This window comes from Glycine soja, chromosome 18 (genome assembly GCF_004193775.1).
Source record: "Glycine soja cultivar W05 chromosome 18, ASM419377v2, whole genome shotgun sequence".
NCBI classification, from domain to species: domain Eukaryota; kingdom Viridiplantae; phylum Streptophyta; class Magnoliopsida; order Fabales; family Fabaceae; genus Glycine; species Glycine soja.
Genome location: NC_041019.1, coordinates 36,889,271 through 36,908,018, shown reverse-complemented (window position 1 = coordinate 36,908,018; position 18,748 = coordinate 36,889,271). Strand labels below are relative to the sequence as shown.

The window sequence follows — 18,748 nt, the reverse complement described above, 5'->3', positions numbered from 1 at the left end:
AAATTACTATTGTTGTTTATATGCTTACATATTTTTTATATTTAAAAGTTCCAATATTAGTGATAACACATTCACTAACTTGTTCAGACTTCAAAGTCTTTCATGAGATACTAAGTTCCCATTCTCTCTCTCACTCTCTACACTTAGCATCAGATTAAGGTTTCCAATTCTTTCTATTGCCCTCCACACATTGACTATAGGACATCCCCTCCATAACGTATTTCAATTTCTTCGAATGTCATTGTTGACTTATTGAGATTAAGTACTTAATTGTTAAGCAATATCACCATAACACTTTCATGATGCGCCAGCTAAGTGACTAGCTTCAAGGTGATTTTTCATAATTTGTATTTTGTGTTTATTTAAAACCTCAGTTTTAAAAAGTTTAAAACAAATTTAGATGTTCAGAACCAATTCACTTAATCAAAATCAACTTGTTTGTGACCAAGTTGTTTAGGGTTGGGTTTCATAAAAAAGTAGCATGAATCCAACCTTCCTTCTCAAGGAGGAAGCTACAGGATTGAGCCAGATATATAGGTACAAATTCAATAAAAGGGACAACATTTCTTTTTTGTGTGTGCGTATGTGAAGGGTAAAAAAAGTTGGCCAAATCTATGTTATCTTTTTTAGTTTTAAGTAAAGGTTTCATAGATAAAATATTGAAGGTAAAGAAATTTTGAATTCCATCAGAACTAATGTTTTATTTGGTATAGATAAAAGATCTTCCAATACTATGTACTATTTAATTTTGGATGATGAGTCGATTTGGTAGTAGGTTTCATAAATTAGAAATTGAAGTAAAGGTTTTAAGAGTGATTTGATTTAGGCTTAGCCCTCCAAATGTCAAAAACAGTCAACCAAAGCCAAAGTAAGGAGTTGTAAGTCGACCAATTTATGACAATTTTGTAAAATGAAACAAGTTTAGTCAAAACCATTGAAATTAGAGCTTTGAACACCAAATTATCTAATTAATTAGTGTAGGCCTAATATAAATAATTTAAATAGACAAAGACCTAATATAATTAATGTTTCTAATTATTAATTAGTTAACTAGAATTTAATTAACCTTAATTGTTTTAATTAAAGCTAACTAATAATAGATTACTCCCTCCGTCTCAAAACAAGCTAAACAGGTATTTTATTTTCAAGATCCTTGTGATGAAAGATGGTTAGTGGTTCTACATGGAAAAACAATTAATGTTAATTTAGCCTAAAAAGATTAAATTTGTACTTCTGAGTTCGAGGATAGTGGGAAGCGTTTTGAAACTTTGAAAAAGGGGAACGAGAGGTCAACATTGTGTTAAGCATAGAGGTGGGTCTATGTCTTCGGTGGTGCATACAGGATATTAGGAAGGGAGGTAGATTCATGAAGGTGTACCATGGGTGAGTAACTTTGCGGATTTATTTTACTTTTGCATTTGTTTGAACTCATTAAGGCTTGGTGCTATGGCACTTCTTCGGTCTATTGCCCATCCAATTATTAATATATTTGATCTTTTTTCTAAAAGCATTGAGGTGAGACACTACAAGGTTCTAGGATTCGAAAAACTCATCTTTAATTGATTTAGGTGAGTTTTAACTATTAGAAATTGTAATTTAGTTTTTAAATATAGATTGGTGATTTCACAAATCCCATGAAATTATATTTTAAAATTTCTAATAGACACGTTGTCACTTAACTAACGATAGGAATCTATAATAATTTTTTAATATATCAGGAAACTAGAGGTCATCATTAATTCATTTATTGATTTTATTTGTCTACCATTAATATTTTAAGAATATAAGTAAAAAAAGTTGATTAATGTTACATTAAAAAGATAAAATGACAATTATTTTGAATTTTTTTTTCTCTTACATGACAATTATAATGGAATGGGGAGGAGTAGAATATAATAAAAGATAGAAGATTAAAGTCTCTTGCAAGATGAATATTGAAACTTTAATTAATCCTAATGAAACAAATTTGGATCCAAAAACCTAATGGGCCAATGGGGCCCGGCCCAAAACTCCAAGATGTAGGGTTACAATACAAGAAATGTAAACACTCTCCCTTGGTCCTCATTCATGCGCAGCCACTTCTAGAGTTTTAGGAGAGATAAGAGAGCTTTTATCTCTTGCCTTGTGTTCTCTCTCTAACTTCATGGTCATCCTACGTCAAGTTCTCACCTTTACAACTCAAATCTTGTCCCTTGGACATCAAATTCAAGGAGGAAGCTCTAGCAGACAAGGGTTTTTCATCAATCCATTTTGTTTTGCATTTTCTTGAACTCTGGAAGACTTCAAATCTCTCAAGGTATTGAGAGTTCCTATTTTCTTTAATGTCAGTTTTGGTTTGGGAGGTTATCCTCCACGAGTATGGGCTGTTAGATTTGGTTTGAGTAGGATTAGATTGAATTTTAAAATGAAATCCCAAAACTGATTTTATTCAAAACAGATGGGTTTATTAAATTTTAATTTGTTCGAATTTTGGTTTATTTGATTTTTAGTTTTTTGCTTGATTTATTCATAAAGTTATTTGATAAAATCAGTTTATGAACATTCCTAAGAAATTCGATAAAGTAAAGACATCAAATGTACAAATAAGTCTATTAACTAGTAACATATGCTTTTGTTGACAAATCTACAGTGTTAAACATTCATAGATTGATATGTATAGTACATTCATTTGCCTATGACTCTTTAATGGACATTCCCTCCTACTTAATTTTTTTAGTTTTAGGTAAAAGTTTATTTAGAAGGAAAATTAATTTTGAGTTGCATAAAAAATTCCTTGTTGCTTTTGGTAGGGATAAAAGATCTTCATATATTGTGCTATTTACTTTTGAATGATGAGTAGATATGGTTGCACATTATACATAAATTAGGTTAGTCTTTTTTAATGAATTCAATTACTTCTATCGATACCTATATTATATTTATTAGGTTAGAAATATGTAGACACAAAATAACATAACACCATGACATAAACTTTTGCAGTTTCCAATAGAAATTCACATAATTGGAAGGAATTATAGAATGTATATATACTCTCTCTGTCTCATATATGAGCAAAAATAATTACTTCCCATAAATTAAGAAAGTTAGTTGAAATCATTTAATTTTACTAATCTCAAGTAGAAAGGTTATTCTTAAAATGTCCTCCATTCAAACCTGATTCTCTGTACACTATATTCCATCCAATATCTACATATATTGTTAGGGATGAGTCGAGCCTAATGGTTAGTGTTTTATATGCATACCTTGGAAAATTGCACTTTTCTTAATTTGGTTTTTGTTCTTTCTTGCAATATCATCACACTCAATTTATCAGGTATTTCTTTATTTTTGAAGTGGAGTCTACATATATTGCTAGGGATGAGTCACCAGATTCTTTGTACACTAAATCTTTGTACACTAAAAATAAAGGAGTCACCAGATTCTTTGTACACTATATTCCATCCAATATCTACATATATTGTTAGGGATGAGTCGAGCCTAATGGTTAGTGTTTTATATGCATACCTTTGAAAATTGCACTTTTCTTAATTTGGTTTTTGTTCTTTCTTGCAATATCATCACACTCAATTTATCAGGTATTTCTTTATTTTTGAAGTGGCATCTCCAATCATCACACCGTGAAAAAGGTATGTATGCCTTCAACACCCCAATCCCAACCAATAGGGAAGATGAGATCATTGCTATAGCCCGTTAGAAAACAAGTATGATGGTTATATTTGAATGTGACACATCTTAAAAGGTACGTGTGTGACACTTTTTTTAAACTACATGATGGGAAAGAATAAGAAATTTCTTGTCAGTTATTTTTATAATTATCGGATGATTGATAGTAGGCCTTTTATGAAACAAGTGCATAAATTGAATGTATGCTTAATATCTATGAACAAACACAATATGGATGGAGATGAAAGTTAATGATTCTATCTTGAATCATTCACAAAGTTCCTTCCTTATGGAATGACTTTAAAAAGTTTGAAACATCTAAAAGATCAAACCGATTTCTCTTGAACAACTGAGGTAATAAAATGATACCAAAGGTACATATGTTCAACAAATGGTTTGAGTAATGGAGGAAGGTACATTGAATAAGTTCTCTAAGAGTAGGAAGTGGGATTTTGATATTCTTGTAGTTTTGCATGCAACCATAGTAAAATTGCATTTACGACTTCATTAAATATTGGATTGAGTTGGAATTTTGTGAGCCAATTCAGGATACATAATTCTTAAATCTAAATCTTTGGTTTGTTTATTGGTTGCTTGTGGTGAGAGATATTTAGTTTGTACTATCTACAATTTTTTTATACTTTCATCTTCTTGATTCTCTATTTCTATGTTTGTTGTTGTTTTAGTTGTTTAACCAATACTCACTTTTATCTAAAACCATGTGATTTTCAGAATCATGGGATTTGGTTGTTTTGTTAAAAAAGGTGAGAGATATTTTGTTCATTAAGTTGTATGATTAATTGATGAACGTGATTTGTGCACTAACTTGAGTATGTTTAATCTAAAACCATTTGGTTCATATATATTTTTAAAATGATGGGTGATTATGTGAAATTCTCAAAATTATTTAAAGATTGTATCCTTTCATGAGATTTTGTGTCCACTCATTTGAAGTGAAAGTATGAATAGATGCGCAACAAACATGAGATGTGACTCTTCACCAAGAGTCATGAGATGGGACTCTTCACCAAGGGCCTTGAATGCAGAAAATCACCAGATTCTTTGTAACTGTGCCCCTTCTTTTCTTCCCTTATGCATATAGAGAAATAAGGAAACTATCATCGCTAGTTGTTTTCTTTGGTATTCCTTAACTTTTGTGGAGTCATCACCTCCAATTTCAACTAACATAATAGATAAATTTTGCTCGTGCATGTGTGCACGCATACCATGTCGAAGCATAGGTTGATGACGAAAGATATTATAAAAATACATACCTTTCATTCACAAACAAACATATTGCTAAATCCTACAAGATCATATTGTAGTTTGATTTTTCAAGAATCATGTCATTTAATTATGCTAGTATCAGAAATAAGTAAAACATATTAACAAATGGTAAAGATTTGGTTTATAAGCTAATAATTTGTTCAACAATGACAAAATTTTGTTATATTTAATTTCTAAGTCAATGTATCTAGTCTATTGATTCTCTTTTCAAGATCCAATACTCCTCCAATAAACTGCCTTGATTCATTTATCTCATTTCCATCTTTATAATCTTCCTCCAAAGCCTCCATCAGTGGTTCAACGGTGTCTTGGGAAAGATTTCCAAATAAAATAGTTTTCAAAGGAGAAATTTCAGGTGGAAACACCAACATCATTGCATAGACTACTATTTCACTGAGTAATATTCTTTGCAAAATCACGATGATGATCCAGTATTGACTGCTTCCACCATCCTGCATAATGTGTGGTGACATCTCCCTCAAAAAAGCCATGCAGGAAAATAGAAATTCCAGTCAGATATGGGTATGTAGTAATTTTTCCATGCAATGCCTTTGGTTCCAAAGAATGTAGCCACACAATCTAAAACTTCCTGATGCATTCTAAATTGCATAGCCACTCTTTATGTGATAGGTACTTTTGTGTAATACATTTGTGTGACAACTAGCATTGAAACTCTCATGCATATAGCCAAAAAAAAACTATTTTTATTTATCGAACATATTGAACATAAGGGTGCTAAGGAAAGTAGTCCCTAGGTGAATCCAGGGCAAAACTCCTACCCTCAATTTTAAAGGGATTAAGCTTGTGCCACCCACATAGCATAGGTTTTTCATGGTTGATCAACCTAGGCTGTGGTTGCAAATTTGAGAATCTCTCCAATAACAAAATATGAACCAAGTAGTAAAAGGGTGACCAAAGAGTTACCTCTTATCATTAGCCAAACTAACTATTGTTTTCTTCAACAGACCTAAATCATTTTGTATGTTGGCTTAAAATATTGGTCGCAAAGCTGATTATCTACATCAAGGAAAACAAACTTGCTCACCAAGCCATTGGGAGAGAAATCAATTTCTGCCAACCAAGTTGCAAGGAATGTTTCATGCTCCATTTCATTCCCACTATCGACGAATATTCACCCTTGCTAATGTATAAACCCCATCCTTTTTATTCCTTGTAGTGTGTTTTCCCATTGTATGTATCAATTTCTTCTCCACTTTTATCATTTCCTAGCTTTGAAATGGGGTGAAGATGGGATCATGAACTATTGGAAAATTCTCCAACACCATCACATCCTCCAAGGTGTTTTTTTCTCACCTTAGGGTAACAAAAAGGTATTTGTCTCAGGACACCACTTCTCAACAACCCCAAAACACATGTTTTCATTTTTTACTATGAAGCACTTGGGTTGAAAACATGTGTTTTGGGTTGCCGAGAAGTTGTGTCCTTAGACAAATACCTTTTTGTGCTCCTAGGGTGAGAAAAATGTCACCTTGGAGAATGTGATCGTGTTGGAGGGTTTTGCAACTGTTGGCGATCCTGTCTTGACCCCATTTCAAAGCTAGGAAATGATGAAGGTGGAGAAGAAATTGATACATAGAACAGGACAACAACAATATCCAAGGAGTAAAAAGAGTGGGGTTTATATAAACATTAGCATGGATGGATTTTTGTCAATAGTGGGAGGGAAATTGAGCATGAAACATCCCTTGCAACTTGCTTGGCAATGATTGGCTTCTCTCATAGTGGCTTGGTGAGAAAGTTTGTTTTCCTTATTGTTGTTCATCTTGCTGGAGAGAATCAGCTTTGTGACCAACAGTTTTATCCAACATGTAAAATGATTTTGGTCATTCGAAGAAAACAATAGTTTGTTTGACTTGTAATGAAGAATTTGAATTGTAGTTAACTCTTTGGTCACCCTTTTACTACTTGGTCCAAACTTGGGTGTGGGAGAGATTAACAAATTAGCAACCATAGCCTAGGCTGATTACCAATGAAGAACCTATGCTATTTAGGTGGAACAAGCTTAATCAATTGAAAATTGACGGTGTGAGATTTTCCCTAGACTCTACTAGGGGCAATTTTCCTTGGCACCCTTAATCATGTTCAATTAGTTGGTAAGTTTAGGTCTTTTAATCCAAAAAAGGTAACTTGGTTACCATGGGAGAGTAATTTGGATAAATGAAAATAGTTTTGGTTGTTATATGCATGAGTATTTCGATGCTTGTTTGCAACAATGTATTATAAAAAAGTACCTACCACATAGAGAGTGGCTATGCAATTTGCAATGCATCAAGAAGCTATTGCATTGAAAAATTACTGCATATCGAAAATTACTTTAAAAAATTGCAAACAATATTACTTGCAAACAATATTATCATGGATGCTGATGTTACACCTGAATTTTCTCCTTTGAAAACTGTTCAATTTGGAAATCCTTCTCAAGACACTGTTGACCCAAGAGATGGAGGCTTTGGAGGAAGACTATCATGATGGAAATGGGAAAAATGAATCAAGGCAATTTATTGAGGGGTTAATGGATATTGAATAGAGAATCAATAGACTGGAGACAGTGACTAAGAAATTATAAAGATAGCAAAATTTGGTCACTATTGAACAAATTATTCTTATAAACCAAATCTTTAGCATTTGTTAATATGTTTTACTTATTTCTTATACTAGCAAAATTACATGTATGAATGTTCAGCCTAAAAAGAAAATATGACATGATCTTGTAATTTTTAATGCCTTGGGTACATTAATGCCTTGGTTGCATAAGATATAAGTCTCAAAGTTCATAAATGGAGAAAGCCACACGGTCAAAATAAGCAAACTAACCATGAATGCATAAACAAATATTCAAATAAATAATACCACTATTATGTGTAGTGGAGCCTAACCGAACTTGCTTAGATTATAATTTTGCTCTTAGATTATAATTTTGTTCTTAGGAACTTACAATGTCATTACCTCGGTGAAATTTAGTTGCAACTGGCAATCCTAGTTACGTAATGGATATTCAACTCTAACTTCTTAAGCTCTAAGATTACCTTCAAAAGTGATATGAAGATTTAAGTTTATATTAGTCTAACCCATTCATTTTGGACACTACACTTTTCGTTTAGTGAAATTTAGCTGTATGTGTTGGCATTTTATGAACTCCAATTCTATTGTCTCTGACCTCACATTTTCCCTTTGTACCTAATGCAGTCTCAACTAATTAACATTAACCTTATATTACTGTTGGGACTGATCACTGATTCTCTGTTCTAAACAGATGAAAAGAATATTCTGCAAAGAGAACTGAGAGCAGCACCGGTAATTATATTTAAACTCATGTCATCTCGTTACCCTAAAGAATGCACCCCAGATTTACTCTTCCTCGGCAGGTACTGCAGTAATCTTATTCTTTGGATTCTCATAGCATCTCAATCCTCCAACACCAGTAGAGTAGAAACTTCCTGTACAATTTACAGAATAACAACGTCAATAGTGAGGGAATACTTACAATAATGGGGAACAAAAAGAAACAGAACATAGACAACGTCAATGTAAAAATCCTCATATTATGAATTATCATCATCTTGAAGGGGAGGGAGGAAATGATCCAATCTGGGATCACTTGGAACAAATACTTGCCAAAATGCTGAGGATTGTGATATGCTGGAACAAAATGAAACTCACCTCGTGGGAAAGAAGCAAGTGACTTGCCACAAAAACCTTTAAGCAATATAATTTACTTTACTTGTGATATGCTGGAACAAACAGAACATTGAATACAAACCAACAATAGCAGGGGAAGATAAAATTTACTTTACTTGTTTGGTGAACAATATATAAAATTTGGTCAAGTGAGACAGCAATATAAATACTAAGTACCAACTAATACAATATCTATGCCTTTTTATATAGCTTTGCATTAAAAAAAGTAATAGAAAATAATATGTATAAATATTGGGAGTATATTTTATTATTATTATTAAATCATAAATTATGATAAATATTAATTTTTTAATTTTAATAATAGATATTTTTAATAGGAAATAATAAATATTTTAAAAGCTATATAAAAAGGGATTTTTAATTAATTGACAACTTAAAAAGAAGTGTAGGTTAAATTTATATATGCATTGCTTTTATCCTCCTCCATGATGTAAATCAAGTTCAATGAATCAATGCAACAATTTGTAATACTATTAATTAAGAAATAATATTAAAATAAAAAACTTGGAATGCATGGGCCAGCCCAACCGTTTCAATGTTGGAATGCAAAGATGATGAAGCTTCACTTTAAAATTTTACTCGGGACCAACATGTTATATTTTGATGCATAAATTTACCCTTATAAAAGTATTCACTCTTGAACAAGAGAATATTAGGAACTACTCACTCTCTATCATGATAAGCTACATAACGTCTCCTGTATCAACTATGTCACACTAATTTATTTTTAAGTTTTTTATTTCTCCCTATTGTTTAAAATTAGTCTATCTCAATTTAAATTTGAATTTTGAATTTTAAAATTTGATACATTATATCAATTTGATAGACATACAGATCATATGTATTTATTTAAATAATTTGTTGACAATGTGGTCATAGCTAATAAATTGCAGAGCTAAAAACTTCTAACTAAATGCTTCGGTGTAACATAAATTGGAAAATCAAAATATTGATACTTACTGGGTATAGTTCAAAATCAGCAGCTGGCCCAATGTTTAATATGTTCAGAGCCTCAGCTTTTGCCAGGTCGTACTATTTAACACTTGTCAAGAACTCATTGATGCTCTCTCTTGTTTGAACAGAGGCAGCAGTGTCAACCAAATAATCATAAACCTGCTAGATATACAGAACATTCATCTACCAATAAAACTTACAAGTATTCCCATTTATTAGAAAAACCACACCTAACCTTGTATTCAGACTGTGCTACTTTGGCAATAACTCTTGTTGGATCCTTTGAAGCTCCTTTAGCTCGTAAGAAATCAAGGACCTCAAAATTTGTGAGTGCACCAGCATTGCCCTCTAAGCTGTGACAAAGCTATTAAACATCAATCATATCCCAATATAAAAGAGAAATTTCAATTGAAATTAGTGTATTAATTTTGAAAACAAACAAAAATGGTAGAAACATACATTTTCATCTGTAAGACACCAGAGTGAGAGAAAAGGTAGTTACAAAACAAGAGAGTGTCTCCTTTGCTTCTGCAATAAAGCCAGCCCAGTACAGAAACAGACAATCACAGAATGAAATTCCCAGTTTTCACAAAATATAACAAATCACACTGTTAATACAACTTAAACACACATAATTGGGTTGGGGTGGACATCAAAAGCAAAAAAAATTGAGTTGGGTGTGTTTTACCCTACAAAGAAAAATAGCAATGTTAAAAAATTAGAACAATACATTTAATTTGAGCAACCAAACAAGAATAAAATAGTGAAGACAGAAACTAGTTGTGAAGCTTCTGGCGGTTTGAATTGTGGGTCCAAAGAATCTTCTAGTTTAGCCTTGGAAAAACTGGAATCATCAATAGGGTTTGCATTGTTAGGCTGAGTTAATCCAGCCACTGCCTTCATTCATATGATTATCAATGTTTACTCCTGCTGCACTCACTTCCTGACCTTCTGGTTTCTGATTCTTGACATCAAGAAAAATTAGATGCTGGATTACAATCAGCATCCCTATAATTTAAGTGTGAAATAACTACTATCTTCCATTCATTTCCATAAATTATCATGAAATTCATCTCTCTCTATTACTTTTAATACATGTTAAAATCAAAAGATAAAGACTAAACCAGCCTATAAGATTTAAAAGCTAAATTCACTAGAAATTACCCTTACCTTTCGTTAAGTTATCATGTATTAGTCATGAGAGTGAACACTAAATAAAAACGATTGCAAGAAAATAGAAATTCCCGTTAGATATGGGTATGTAGTAATTTTTCCATGCAATGCCTTTGGTTCCAAAGAATGTAGCCACACAATCTAAAACTTCTTGATGCATTCTAAATTGCATAGCCACTCTTTATGTGATAGGTTCTTTTGTGTAATACATTTTCTAACATCCAAATTTTTTTAATCTAGATTAAAAAGGATTGTTATTTATAAATAAATAAAGTTTTAGAAAAATGATGAGATTTTATAAATAAATAATTAAGGAGATATAATTATTAATTAAAATAATGATTTGAGAGAAAATAAAATAGGGTATTTCATTTATTTGTTTGATAGAAAATAAAAAAGAGTTTGTTTTTATAAAATAAATAAATAAATAAATATAGAGCAAATAATAGGCTGAGTACCCTAGGTATAAATTGTTATGTTAAGTCAGGTGCCTCTTTTTGGCCTCATTTTCGTTTTTTCCCTTCTTCTCTCAAAACTCTTTCTTTTTCCCGCAGCCCACCAAACCTGTCTTAGAAAAACGACGATCTCGGCCTCATTCACCGTTGGATCGTCGTGAAATTTGTGCACCACGTTCGCAACCCAATTCCGAGCAATTTTACCGTTGGGAACTTTGATATTATGTCTGAGCCTAGAGCAAAACCCTTCACATTGTAGCCTTTTATTTTCACGCAGAAACCCATAACTGTCTCGGTAAAACTACGATCCCGGTTTCGTTAACCGTTGGATTTTCATGAAATTTGGATATGTTGTTACAAATTCAATTGCGCACACTTGCACCATTGGGATTTTCTAGATATATATTCGTGAAGGGAGAAAAAGGAATCGCATGAAGACAGTACAGGTAGAGGTTTGAATCTCTTCTCCGTCTCTCAGACGTTTGGGAATTCTATCGGAGAAGTCGGACGAATATCTGAAGGAATCTCAGGGAACCGCTAGAGATGTTACTATCGCTAGCTGAAGACACGTGAGTCCGCTCAGAGGTAAGGGATGAGTTTATCGCAATTGTGGGTTAGAATGAACATGTGTAGGGATCCTTAGAGAACTAAATTTGGGTTTATTTTGGGATGTTTATTGAATTATAATTTTTCTTTATGATTATGAATACATTATTATTGTGTTCTATGTACCAATTGATGTCCTGATGAGAATTGATTGATAAACTTGAGTGCTCTTGATGTCTTTGTATTAACCCATGATTTTGATTAATTGATTTTGATACAATTGTGAGGAACCATTTCAGAGGTTTTACATTCCATGTTGTGATAAAATCATTTGTATAAATTGTTATGTTGAGGTTATGAAATGATGATTCAAACTGTGAGTATGTGATAAATTGAACATGTGAGGAATGATGAAATACATGTGTATTGAGATGAGATGTGTGTATTGAGTTGTGAACTATGAACTGTGCAATCACACAATTGTAAAACCCTTTAAGGGCGACAAGTATTGTGATGGGATCCACTGTGGGAACCCGACGAGTTAAAATGATTTTGAAAACAATTGAGTAGATGTGTGTATTGCATAGTTCATAGGTAAAGTGTATATGATTCATGAGGTGTGATAACATGTTAAATTGAGATTATACCATTGTGATTGGGATTAAGTGTATGTGATAAATTGAGTATGTATATGATTGAGATATATATGTGTATTGAGTTGTGAACTATGAATTGTACAATCACCCGATCATAAGTCCCTTCAAGGGCGACGAGTTAATGCTACGTCCCTTTTAGGGCGACGAGTTGATGTTAAGTCCCTTTTAGGGCGACGAGTTGATGCTAAGTCCCTTTTTGGGCGACGAGTTAATGTTAAGTCCCTTTAAGGGCGACGAGTTAATGATAAGACCCTTAAAGGGCGACGAGTTAAAATTATTTTGAGAACAATTGAGGAGTCGTGTGTTTTGTACAGTTCATAGATAGAGTCTGTGTGCTAAAATGTTTTCTGGGTTGGACCTGAATCAGGAGGGAGAGGCCTTGACGGACTCTTCGGAGTGTAGGCCTTGGGGGTCACACGGTTTGAGTGCTCCTTTAAGCCTATGTTGATCCCATATGGTTGGAGCATTCTCGCAAAACACTGTGACCCTGACTGGTCTCCCTATGATATTATCTAGTGAGAGTGACTTGACTTACTATTGTGTGGTTTGTCTTGTCATGTACTCCTAGGCGCCTGACGAGGTTTTTTATTGACATGGTACCACATTGCATATAGGCTTGAGTCTTAGCATAACTATTGCATACGCTTTCTAATTGTTTATTATGAAATTGATGTGTTATTATGTCTTGATCGGAGTGTGTGATTCCTGTGTATTGTGATTGATGATTGAAAAGTGTGATTGATGAATGACAAAGTGATGAAATAGTGTGAGATATGCTAAGTAAATTGTATTTGGCTACTATATGTTGTGTTGTTTCTCTCTAGTAGTTAGAAATGTGATAACTCACTCCCGATTTGTTGTTTGTGTTTGGATCCTGTGATGATCTTGAACTTTGTGTTCGGGGGAGCAGATGAATAGGTGGATGACTATGAAGAACCTCATGCTAGAGGACACGGGAACACCACGCTCTGATAGGATGTGACATTAGGATATGGGTTCTATATTAATTGTATGAAACTTAGATGGCCTTCTTTGAGCCGAGATGACTTTATTATTTATTTGGACAAGTTTGAATATGATGTAGAAGAAAGTGAATGTGAGCCTTTTACCCATTTGAAAGGCTTGTATTTAAAAATGTTTTAAAAATAATTTTAATTAATATTTGAATTTTTATTCCTTTATTAATATATATGTGAGGGGTAGAGGGTGTCACATTTAGTGGTATCAGAGCAGGTCGAACCTTTCGGCCAGTGTGTTATGTGCTTATCATATTCTGGTGTGCACTCTGTATGGTTACTTATGACTAGTTTTGATGAACATGCTTGAATTATTAATTTATTTTCCTTTGCATGATCGAATGAGACTTAAAAAAAATAGTTCTATGTGCCTTGCATCCTTAATGTTTGCTATACCATAAATCCACTGTTGAGTCATGAGTTATGAGACTGGCCATCTCTATAATTTGTGAAGTGCGGTTCGACATTATGGCAAGCCGTTAGGTGATGCAAGAAGTCTTGATACTGATGGATAATGCTTTAATGAGCCTTTATCTTCTTACGTGTATGTTGTTAATAAACTTATTTCTATCTTGATGTGTGGATTAGTGTTGTGAAAACCTTTTGAACCATATATATGTCTTGGATGAGTATGTCTTTCTTGATGTGTAAACGCATGACTACTTAACTCACTTTATTTTGTGTGTAGTCGTGAATGCAGTAGTTGAAGTTTGTGATTCTTTAATACATCCTTATTAACTATTAAATTCATACTTCTTATATGTACGTTGTATACTTATTATAAGAACCTTATAATTCTAGGTATGTTAGTAGTATGGTGTTTTGCCTTAATTGCATAGATAGTATGGTTGTTTGTGATTTCTTGTTCTTAGCAATGTTGATACTCTATAGTTCGAGGACTCGTATCGAGATATATTTCATATAGAATACTCTTTTGACCATACCTTCTGATTCTAGAGTAAACTATTCTTTGTGTTGCGTACTTAAGTCGAGTAATTTGATTTCACTTGCAAGCTTGAGTATAATTCATTGTTTTGTTATGAGCCTACATCAAATAATTGGATTATTGATGTTTCTGTCACAATCAAGTGATAGTTGATGTCTCCATATGTGCGTACACTGTGATTATGTTTTCGTTTCTAGAATTCATTTGGAGTATCTACTGTTGATTCTAGATGAGTGATCATTCTTGATTTAAAATTATTGTCTCCTAATCAATCAAGTGTTCATCTTATTATTGGCTGCTCATCTTCCAATCATGTCTAGTTAAACTGCTTGATAATCTTTCTTGTTGTTACTTCTAATACGAATAAAGAGATACTTCGCCTTTGACAATCACGTTAAGATGTTTTGAGAGGAAATACTTGAGTAGACATGATCATTGTTACCTATAGACGAAAGTCAAACTTAGTAAGACGTGTACTTGTGTTCCTTGAGGATATGCTTAGTTACCACCTAAGTGCAGGATTGAGAATCTTATAAGTGTAGTACCCATAGAAACTTGTAACCGTAGTTTGTGGGAAATATCTAGTGTAGAGTTGTTGGAGAACATAGTGTAGTTGGAAAAGTTATGAAGTATAGTTAAGAGGTTTAATGTGGAACCTTAAGAAGAGAGTAAGGTAGTTAGTAAGACATTAATTGTTAAGCATAGAAGGATTCAAGAGTGAGTGTTCTTGCGTAAGGTAGGTGACCTAAAAGATTATTGATGATAGTTGTATGATTAGCAAGATAAATATTAGTTCTTTTTACCTTAATATGGAAAAAGTTTGTGGATGCTTTAAGAAATAGCTTAGTACCTATTGTGACCTCTATGTGTACCTGATCATGTCATAATATGATTGATGTCCATGTGTGTTCCTGGAATGCGTGACAGGATCTCTCACCCTAAGTTAGCTCTTGTTGTGGTTTTGATGATTAGTGTTTAGTATGTTTTCAGTTAAGTTGAATTATGATGTGCATTATAAGGTTGTTATAGACCCTTGGGCATCATGTTCCGAGCTAAGAGTTTTGTTGTGCATTTTAGTTAGATGAAGATGACCCTTAGAGTATGCTACGTCTAGGTGAAAGATAACTACAAATTCTTCTTGGGCAGAAGTTATTTTGAGATGAGAGGAAACCTAAGATTAAGATGAAATGCTCTTAACTAGTAGTCGAACCAAAAGGTTATTTTAGGACTCATTGGATTAACCTTAATGCTTGCTGGAGATGACTCAAGTAAGTTTTAGTTTTTGAGTGAGATCCTTATAAGGAGTAAGCCATAAGTTCATAGAGAAGCCGACCACTGTAAATTGTTGAGTGCTATCTTAGCCGCGTAGGTCCTTATTGGAGTAGTAAAATATTTGAAATAATTTTTAAGTTTAGAGGAGTGCTTGTAGAAGGACAAATAGTGATCAATGTTTCTTGACAACTTAAGACTTATGAAAAGATTTGTCCTATATGTGAGTTAGAATAGGTAACCATGGGGTTCACCATAATATTTTGGGAGACATTACCGTTAGTTTGATACATTGTGAGGATCTTTGGAGTTGAATCTGAGATAAAAGAGATGGGTAAAATTCTCAAGAATTTTGTTGTGAGTTTAGTTTTAAACATTAGAACTAGCTTAGTAGTTAGAGCTTGAATAGGAAACCGATGATATGACTAGTGTCCTAGTTATAGAGTTAGATATTGTAAACAACAATCGAAACCTCAAGTTCAAGTACAAAGTTATAGGGTGACATGGGTATATAGATGTGAAGATTACCTTAAGGTGAACAAACTTACAGAAGTAGGAAGTAATCTGTATTGCTTATCTAATTAGCACCCAGTTAGTATCAGGTAGGCAACCTTAGAGTTGAATCGTTACAATTCTTGGACCTAAGTGAGAGTTATGAGTCAAGTATACCTAAGTAAGGAAGATTGTGCTTAGGGAAGAGGGATAGATTCGAGGGTAGTTAAAAGAGTCGAAACTCATTATTTTTTTTGAAACGTCCGATGTTCGAAAAAGAGTCGACCATGTGATCAGTCGTGTCTTCTTGTGTTTGTTTTTTCATTTCAAATTGTCATTAGCGTCTCCTATGATATTATTATACTCCAAATAGTATGTCATTCACATTCTATTATGGTTGAGATGTTACTCTTGCGACACAACTTTACTCATGAAAAACTATCATTGAGGGAACGAGGATCACCAGATTTACCGTCAAGTGTAGAAAACTCTTATGATCGAAGTCACCGATAAGTGTTTCAACAAAGCAGACAACTTGATATTGAAAACTATATGTGTAATATCTTTTCTCGATATTTCGGCAAAGTTTCGGGGACGAAACTTCTTTTAAGAGAGGTGGAATTGTAACATCCCAATTTTTTTAATCTAGATTAAAAAGGATTGTTATTTATAAATAAATAAAGTTTTAGAAAAATGATGATATTTTATAAATAAATAAATAAGGAGATATAATTATTAATTAAAATAATGATTTGAGAGAAAATAAAATAGGGTATTTCATTTATTTGTTTGATAGAAAATAAAAAAGAGTTTGTTTTTATAAAATAAATGAATAAATAAATATAGAGCAAATAATAGGCTGAGTACCCTAGGTATAAATAGTTATGTTAAGTCAGGTGTCTCTTTTTGGCCTCATTTTTGTTTTTCCCCTTCTCCTCTCAAAACCCTTTCTTTTTCCCGCAGCCCACCAAACCTGTCTTAGAAAAACGACGATCTTGGGCTCATTCACCGTTGGATCATCGTGAAATTTGAGCACCACGTTTGCAACCCAATTCTGAGAATTTTCAACGTTGGGTATTTTGATATTACGTCTGAGCTTAGAGGAAAACCCTTCGCATTTTAGCCTTTTATTTTCCCACAGAAACCCAAAACTGTCTCAGTAAAACTACGATTCCGGTTTCGTTTACCGTTGGATTTTCATGAAATTTGGATATGCTGTTCAAAATTTAATTGTGCACACCTGCACCGTTGGGATATTTGAGATATATATTTGTAGAGAGAGAAAAAGGAATCGCATGAAGACAGTACAAGTGGAGGTTTCAATCTCTTCTCCGTCTCTCTGACGTTTGGGAATTCTATGGGAGCAGTCGGAGGAATAACTGAAGGAATCTCAGGGAACCACTAGAGATGTTACTATCGCTAGCTGAAGACACGTGAGTCCGCTCAGAGGTAAGGGATGAGTTTATCGCAATTGGGGGTTAGAATGAACATGTGTAGGGATCCTTATAGAACTAAATTTGGGTTTATTTTGGGATGTTTATTGAATTATAATTTTTCTTTATGATTATGAATACAATATTATTGTGTTCTATGTACCAATTGATGTCCTGATGAGAATTGATTGATAAACTTGAGTGCTCTTGATGTCTTTGTATTAACCCATGATTTTGATTAATTGATTTTGATACAATTGTGAGGAACTATTTCAGAGGTTTTACATTCCATGTTGTGATAAAATCTTTTGTATAAATTGTTGTGTTGAGGTTATGAAATGATGATTCAAACTGTGAGTATGTGATAAATTGAACATGTGACGAATGATGAAATACATGTGTATTGAGATGAGATGTGTGTATTGAGTTGTGAACTATGAACTGTGCAATCACACAATTGTAAGACCCTTTAAGGGCGACAAGTATTGTGATGGGATCCACTGTGGGAACCCGACGAGTTAAAATGATTTTGAAAACAATTGAGTAGATGTGTGTATTGCATAGTTCATAGGTAAAGTGTATATGATTCATGAGGTGTGATAACATGTTAAATTGAGATTATACCATTGTGATTGGGATTAAGTGTATGTGATAAATTGAGTATGTATATGATTGAGATATATATGTGTATTGAGTTGTGAACTATGAATTGTACAATCACACGATCATAAGTCCCTTCAAGGGCGACGAGTTAATGCTACGTCCCTTTTAGGGCGACGAGTTGATGTTAAGTCCCTTTTAGGGTGACGAGTTGATGCTAAGTCCCTTTTTGGGCGATGAGTTAATGTTAAGTCCCTTTAAGGGCGACGAGTTAGTGATAAGACCCTTAAAGGGCGACGAGTTAAAATTATTTTGAGAACAATTGAGGAGTCGTGTGTTTTGTACAGTTCATAGATAGAGTCTGTGTGCTAAAATGTTTTCTGGGTTGGACCTGAATCAGGAGGGAGAGGCCTTGACAGACTCTTCGGAGTGTAGGCATTGGGGGTCACACGGTTTGAATGCTCCTTTAAGCCTATGTTGATCCCATATGGTTGGAGCATTCTCGCAAAACACTGTGACCCTGACTGGTCTCCCTATG

At 33.4% G+C, this 18,748-nt stretch overlaps 1 pseudogene; it reads right to left on the bottom strand.

Annotated features, from left to right (window-relative positions):
• Positions 1-8,319: 8,319 nt before the first annotated feature.
• Positions 8,320-10,112, bottom strand: LOC114397207 (annotated as a pseudogene).
• Positions 10,113-18,748: the final 8,636 nt, after the last annotated feature.